A 9,003-nucleotide genomic window follows, 5' to 3' on the forward strand; every position below is an offset into this window, starting at 1 on the left:
GCAATAGTAATCGTGTGCACGTTTTAGGACATTGAGGGAACGGATTAGTAAATCGTCCGCAAAATTCATAATTTGAGTAAACGAAATGGTAATCGTGTGCACGTTGTAGGACATTAAGGGAACGGATTAGTAAATCGTGCACACAATTTATAAATCGAGTGAACGAAATGGTAATCGTGTGCATGTTTTAAAAAATTGAGGGAACAAATTAGTAAATCGTGCACAAAATTCATAATTCGAGTTAACGAAATAGTAATCGCGTGCACGTTTTAGGACATTAAGGGAACAAAGTAGTAAATCGTGAGCACATTTTAGGACATTAATTGTGCGCACCATTTACAATTTCGTTACCTCAATGTACTAAAACGTGCACACGATTACTATTGCATTCCTAAATTTATTACTGCATTCCCTCGATTTACTATTGCGTTCCCTCGATCAAGGGAACAAATGTGTAAATCATGCACTTAATTTATAAATTGAGTGAACTAAATAGTAAATTGAGGGAACGCAATAGTAATCATGCTCACGTTGTAGGACATTGAGGGAATTAATTAGTAAATCATGCACACAATTTATAAATTGAGGGAACGCAATAGTAATAATGTGCACGTCTTTGAACATTGAGGGATCGAATTAGTAAATCGTGCACAAAATGTATAAATTGAGGGAACGCAATAGTAATGGTGTGCACGTTTTAGGACATTGAGGGAACGAATTAGTAAATCGTGTGCACAATTTATAAATCAAGGGAACACAATAGTAATCTCGTGCACGTTTTAGGACATTGAGGGAACGAATTAGTAAATCGTGTGCACAATTTATAAATCAAGGGAACACAATAGTAATCTCGTGCACGTTTTAGGACATTGAGGGAACGAATTAGTAAATCGTGTGCACAATTTATAAATCAAGGGAACACAATAGTAATCTCGTGCACGTTTTAGGACATTGAGGGAACGAATTAGTAAATCGTGTGCACAATTTATAAATCAAGGGAACACAATAGTAATCTCGTGCACGTTTTAGGACATTGAGGGAACGAATTAGTAAATCGTGTGCACAATTTATAAATCAAGGGAACACAATAGTAATCTCGTGCACGTTTTAGGACATTGAGGGAACGAATTAGTAAATCGTGTGCACAATTTATAAATCAAGGGAACACAATAGTAATCTCGTGCACGTTTTAGGACATTGAGGGAACGAATTAGTAAATCGTGTGCACAATTTATAAATCAAGGGAACACAATAGTAATCGCGTGCACGTTTTAGGACATTGAGGGAACGAATTAGTAAATCGTGTGCACAATTTATAAATCAAGGGAACACAATAGTAATCGCGTGCACGTTTTAGGACATTGAGGGAACGAATTAGTAAATCGTGTGCACAATTTATAAATCAAGGGAACACAATAGTAATCGCGTGCACGTTTTAGGACATTGAGGAAACGAATTAGTAAATCGTGTGCACAATTTATAAATCAAGGGAACACAATAGTAATCGCGTGCACGTTTTAGGACATTGAGGGAACGAATTAGTAAATCGTGTGCACAATTTATAAATCAAGGGAACACAATAGTAATCGCGTGCACGTTTTAGGACATTGAGGGAGCGAATTAGTAAATCGTGTGCACAATTTATAAATCAAGGGAACACAATAGTAATCGCGTGCACGTTTTAGGACATTGAGGGAACGAATTAGTAAATCGTGTGCACAATTTATAAATCAAGGGAACACAATAGTAATCGCGTGCACGTTTTAGGACATTGAGGGAACGAATTAGTAAATCGTGTGCACAATTTATAAATCAAGGGAACACAATAGTAATCGCGTGCACGTTTTAGGACATTGAGGGAACGAATTAGTAAATCGTGTGCACAATTTATAAATCAAGGGAACACAATAGTAATCTCGTGCACGTTTTAGGACATTGAGGGAACGAATTAGTAAATCGTGTGCACAATTTATAAATCAAGGGAACACAATAGTAATCTCGTGCACGTTTTAGGACATTGAGGGAACGAATTAGTAAATCGTGTGCACAATTTATAAATCAAGGGAACACAATAGTAATCTCGTGCACGTTTTAGGACATTGAGGGAACGAATTAGTAAATCGTGTGCACAATTTATAAATCAAGGGAACACAATAGTAATCTCGTGCACGTTTTAGGACATTGAGGGAACGAATTAGTAAATCGTGCACAAAATGTATAAATTGAGGGAACGCAATAGTAATGGTGTGCATGTTTTAGGACATTGAGGGAACGAATTAGTAAATCGTGTGCACAATTTATAAATCAAGGGAACACAATAGTAATCGCGTGCACGTTTTAGGACATTGAGGGAACGAATTAGTAAATCGTGTGCACAATTTATAAATCAAGGGAACACAATAGTAATCTCGTGCACGTTTTAGGACATTGAGGGAACGAATTAGTAAATCGTGTGCACAATTTATAAATCAAGGGAACACAATAGTAATCGCGTGCACATTTTAGGACATTGAGGGAACGAATTAGTAAATCGTGTGCACAATTTATAAATCAAGGGAACACAATAGTAATCTCGTGCACGTTTTAGGACATTGAGGGAACGAATTAGTAAATCGTGTGCACAATTTATAAATCAAGGGAACACAATAGTAATCTCGTGCACGTTTTAGGACATTGAGGGAACGAATTACTAAATCGTGTGCACAATTTATAAATCAAGGGAACACAATAGTAATCTCGTGCACGTTTTAGGACATTGAGGGAACGAATTAGTAAATCGTGTGCACAATTTATAAATCAAGGGAACACAATAGTAATCTCGTGCACGTTTTAGGACATTGAGGGAACGAATTAGTAAATCGTGTGCACAATTTATAAATCAAGGGAACACAATAGTAATCTCGTGCACGTTTTAGGACATTGAGGGAACGAATTAGTAAATCGTGCACAAAATGTATAAATTGAGGGAACGCAATAGTAATGGTGTGCACGTTTTAGGACATTGAGGGAACGAATTAGTAAATCGTGTGCACAATTTATAAATCAAGGGAACACAATAGTAATCTCGTGCACGTTTTAGGACATTGAGGGAACGAATTAGTAAATCGTGTGCACAATTTATAAATCAAGGGAACACAATAGTAATCTCGTGCACGTTTTAGGACATTGAGGGAACGAATTAGTAAATCGTGTGCACAATTTATAAATCAAGGGAACACAATAGTAATCTCGTGCACGTTTTAGGACATTGAGGGAACGAATTAGTAAATCGTGTGCACAATTTATAAATCAAGGGAACACAATAGTAATCGCGTGCACGTTTTAGGACATTGAGGAAACGAATTAGTAAATCGTGTGCACAATTTATAATTCGAGTGAACGACATAGTAATTGCGTGCACGTTTTAGGACATTGAAGGAACTAATTAGTAAATCGTGCGCACAATTCATAATTTGAGTTAACGAAATAGTAATTGCGTGCACGTTTTAGGACATTGAGGGAACGAATTAGTAAACCGTGCGCATGATTTAGCCTACAATTTTTTCCTGCAAGCCATGTGCAGGGCTTTGTAAAATATATGTATTTTTTTGCATTTTATTTGATTTAAGGTAAAGGAAATGTTGTAGTTTTCAGTGTGCCTCACATGTTCTCCAGTAATCGTGAGAGTGTAGTTTAGTGTCTGAGATTTCTGAAATGGCTGTGCTCCAGCGGGAGTATCTGGTGATAGACGAGCTTTCACGGTTCATGTGTTTGTTCAGTCTTTTGTCTCTCTGTGTTCTGGACTGATTGCAGTAAAAGAGCACAGATAGTAGCTGTGAGCGTAATGAAGTCCATTCCTCCGAGCTGTTGAAGGCGAACAAAGCTCCTCTGGACACCGAATCCCCATCACTGCTGACCCACGGATGCGGCCCGTCCACTCTCTCCAAAAGACCCCGAATAGCTCAGCAGAACCCGAAACCGGCTGTCGGGACCCGAGAGAGCGCGGCGGAGAGACGAGCCCCGCGAGAGAGCGGCTCATGGTGGGAATGAGGGACGGCAGCCTGGGGGGTCCGACTGCAATCGAGAGATGCGAATTCAGGCCGACTTCCACATTTCAGCCTTCCATCTGGGAATTGGGTGTCTGCTGGGGTGTCTTGAGTGGTTACTATCTAGTTGCTAAGATGTTCTGCAAGATTATTAGGTTTATTTATTTATATTGTCATATAGGATTATAAACACCCTATTTTTATTTATTTTTTCTTCTTTTTTTCTTTTGTACTAATAATTTTTTATTCTATTATAAAGAATAATTAAAGTATTTTTTATTATATAAATTTTATATAATTGATTTATATTTGTATTTTTAGAATTACACATTAGTTTATTTTATAATTCATTCATATATTGATGTTCTTATTGTTTTAGATTTTTTAAATATTATTTATATTATTATGTTTCATGTTTGATATTATTCTATAGTATTATATATTATTATTATTATTTATTCCTTTGGACAGATTTTTTTTTTTGTGTGTGTATATATATATATATATTATTAGTAGTATTATAAAATATTAACTTTTGTTGAAAAGTATTTTTTATTATATAAATTTTATATAATTGATTTAGATTTGTATTTTTTGAATTACACATTAGTTTATTTTATAATTCATTCATATATTGATGTTCTTATTGTTTTAGATTTTTTTTATATTATATTATTATGTTTCATGTTTGATATTATTCTATACTACTATATATTATTATTATTTATTTATTATTTATTATTATTTATTATTATTTATTATTATTTATTTATTTTATACAGATTTATATTTTATTATTTTGTATATAACTGTTTTTATATTCTTTCTTTTACTTTAGTATTTGATATTAAAAAACAGCGGGCCCCCCGTTTATTTATTTATTTATACTGTCGTATAGTATTATAAACACCCTATTTTATTTACATTTTCATATTTTTGTTCTCAAATTATTTTTATGTCATTGTATTTGTATAATTGTTTAGTATTTAATATAGTTTATTCTTTTATTTTTGTACTTACTATTTTTTATTCTATTATTATTTTTTTCTATTATATATTTTTTATATTTATTATATATTTATTTTTTATTAGTAGTATTATAAAATATTACCTTTTGTTGAAATTTTTTTTATTATATATATTTTAGATAATTGATTTATATTTGTATTTTTAGAATTACACAAGTTTATTTTATAATTCATTTATATATTGATGTTCTTATATATTGTTTTAGATATTTTTTATATTATATCATTATGTTTCATGTTTGATATTATTCTATAATATTATATATTATCTTTTTTTTATTTGATTATTTTGTATATAACTGTTTTTATATTCTTACTTTTACTTTAGTATTTTATATTATACTATAGTATTATATATTGTTATTTTTTATTCCTTTGGACAGATTTTTTTATTTTATTATTTTGTATATAACTGTTTTTACATTCATACTTTTACTGTAGTATAAGTTTGTTTTTTACTTTTTATATATATATATATATATATATATATATATATATATATATATATATATATATATATATATATATATATATATATAGTTTGTTTTCATCCTTTTATCGTCTATGGTATTATAAATGATTTATTATATTATTTTTTAACCATTCAGCTCATGGTTTGAATTCGTCCGTTCTGGATGGTTCTTAGTGTGTTCTGAGTGGATGCCAAGACAGTTTCAGGTTGTTTTAAGGTGTTTTGCAGATCTTGGAAACATTCGTGAGATCTGTTGATCGTGTGATGGACGCTCTACCGACCGTGAACACTTATTTCAAACATTAAACGCGCCTCATTAGTTTGAGCAGCTGTGCTAAGACATCAATCTTATTCACTCTTAAACGAGAACAGGAGCGTGAAAGAGTGGGATGTTATCTTGAGTTCTGTTTAGGAAGCAGTTTTCAGTTCATTTCATGTCTACAGATGAGTGTGTGACGTCAAACCCCACAGATCTGATTCCTGCACGCTGATAACCGCCTTTTCTTTGTTTTAATACACATCTCTCTTTTTCTGCAGCTCTTTGCTCGATTACCATGATGTTTCTGCTACTTTCGCAATTAGCATTATGCTTATTTTTTAATTTATTTCCAGTGTTTTTATGTGAATGCACTTTTTGGTCTAAGTTCGTCTTGTTTTATATTATAGCTTTTATATTCTATTATTGTTTAAAATGTTATTTTAGTTTTTTATGTATTTTATTTCATTCTTTTTGACTGTCCACGTTTTGTTATGAATCTTTCTTATTTTTACATAATTGTTTTTATATTCCTTTTTTATTGTTTATAGTGTTTAAATTGTTAAATTTTTTACTTATTCTTTTTGATCTGACCTTTTCCACCAAATTTGTCTTTATTATATTTTAACGAATATTTTATTTTCTATCTTTTATATAGTATATTAAATTGTTTTATATATATATATATATATATATATATATATATATATATATATATATAATATTATTATTATTATTATGTATTTATTATTATGTATTTATTTATTTTTTATTTTTTTGAGCATTCAGCTTTTGGTCTGATTTTAATTCTTTATTTTATTTTGTTTGTGCAAAATGTTTTTTCCACCTAGTTTAGGACACAACATTTATTATTTCATTGTAATTTAATAATTTACATCCTCAGCTGCATCCTTGTTTAAATTCTTACAGACTAATCAGTCTATTCTTTTCTTATCTTTTCATATATTCTTATTTTACTTTTATTTATAAATTATTATATTATTTATAGTTATTTTTTTAATTATTTAAAATTTTATTTAATAATTTTTGATGGTTCAGCTTTTGGTCAGAATTTTATTTTATTTTATTTTAATTCATTGTATTGATTTATTTATTGTTATTATTTTTATTTTATTTTTGCTGGTCCCTCAGCATCATGTGGTTCTTCTCTATGGCTCTAATCTCATCTCTTGCTACAGTAGGCCGTTTATTCCTCACTGTGCAGCAGACACTGTATCCGCTGAGAGCCCATTCTCCGTCTCATTAGAGTTCGTTTGTGCTCCTGTTCGGTGGAATGACAGGAATGTGGCCCTCGTCCCGCAGGAGTCTCTGGATCATGACCAGCGCTGATGCATCCTGGGACTGAAAAAAGCCACGAGTCAGAATTCCTGAGACTGGAATTCCGGGATCAAATGAAAGGGATTATTGTTATTTCAGTAAAATGCAGTTTTTGTCTATAAGCTTTCATCAAAGTTGCTTTTTGCAATCACATCCAATCTGAATTTTTGAACAAAAATAGAATTATCCTAATAGAACAAAATCGTCCGACATCTAAATCTCTTTACATAAAACCGAGTGACACTTAACTCTTCTAATTAGAAATACTTATTTTAAAAGGACAAAACCCAACGATGTGTGAATCTCTAATCGAAGGAAACTTATCGAGTGTCATTTAAATCTCTTACTATAACGAACCCAACCAACATTTTAATTTCATTACAGAGTGATCTCTTTAATTCAGTTATTATACAGTAGTTATACAAACCAAATTAATGTAAATTGTCTGTAAACTGGTTTGTGGAAAGTGAGACCTGCGTCTGCGTCATGAATGATAACAGTTCGTCTGTCAGCACGTGTGAAGACAAACATGTCCTCTCAGTCTGGCCTGGGGTTACACTGACCTCTGACCTTTGACCTCGTTCACAGTGTTGTCTGCTCAGAGGTTGTTTTGATGGTGATGTGTGTGTGTTTGACAGACCGTCAGTGGAAAGGCTGAGAGATCGTCGCACACACACACACATACACACTCACTCTCTCACACACTCAAACACACTCACTCACACTCACACACACACACACACGTTATTTAAAATATTTAACCAAGCAGTTGCTGGCTCCCTTTCACTTTCATAGAATGGAAAATCTATCTGTCTATCTATCTATCTTTTATTTTATTTTATTTTATTTTTGGTATTTGCCTTTTGGTCTGAATTTTTATTATATTATTATAATTTATATATATATATATATATATATATATATATATATATATATATATATATATATATATATATATATATATAGTATAATATTATATGTTCCCATTTTTATATTCAGCTTCTGGTCTTATTTATAAATATATATGTTTAGTTTATAGAAATAAATAAATTATATTTCTGAGTAAAAATGGTTGAAAATATTTTAAAGACTTTTATAGATTTCATAAAGCTGAGAGACTTTTATATTAGAGCAAAACAAAGTTATAAACCGCAATTCTTCTAGTGATTCAAATACAATAAAATGAATAAAGAATAGTTAGTTTTTCGTTTGTGTTCTTGTGTTGACGGTGTTTGTTGAGATGCTCTGTGTGTGTTTACATTACGGTTGCCGTGGCGACACACCTGTATGACCTCATGTTTGGCGACAGCAGTTCCACGGTGACCTCACTGCCAGATATCACCGTGGAAACACTGATTCATCCTGTAAAAAAACACAGCCTCGAGAGCTGCTGAAACACACACTCACTCACTCACTCACACACACACACACACACACACACGTTTGTTTTTGTGTAAAGTGGGTTCAACCCATAGGTGTAATGGTTTTTATTCTGTACAAACTGTATATTCTATGGCCCTTCATTTATTGCATTTTTACTTTCTCAAAAAAACTCATCCTGTATGATTTATAAGTGTTTTGAAAAATGGGGACATGGGTTATGTCCTCATAAGTCACCCTCTCCTTGTAATACCTGTGTCATACCCATGTCATTACACACACACACACACACACACACACACACACCGGTCCGCTCTGTTTTTGAGCATCCCCTCCTCTTATCCAGCAGATCACTTCCTCTAAATCTTTTCTCCTCATAAAAGTTTTCCCTGTTTCCTTCAGAATGACATCACCTTCGGCCCCTGCTGATGATGTCATCGGAATTCACTTATTCCTCACGGGCCAACAATCGCCCCCTGGATCGGATTTAACAGAGCTTTTTTA

At 32.3% G+C, this 9,003-nt stretch overlaps 1 protein-coding gene across 2 annotated transcripts in view; it reads left to right on the plus strand.

Moving 5' to 3' along the window:
- LOC113065750 (N(G),N(G)-dimethylarginine dimethylaminohydrolase 1-like) overlaps positions 1-9,003 on the plus strand; it is a 51,360-nt gene that overhangs the window by 29,800 nt on the left and 12,557 nt on the right. The gene's annotated exons all lie outside the window — the stretch shown is intronic.

Source organism: Carassius auratus, chromosome 48, assembly GCF_003368295.1.
Source record: "Carassius auratus strain Wakin chromosome 48, ASM336829v1, whole genome shotgun sequence".
Classification (NCBI taxonomy): Eukaryota; Metazoa; Chordata; class Actinopteri; order Cypriniformes; family Cyprinidae; genus Carassius; species Carassius auratus.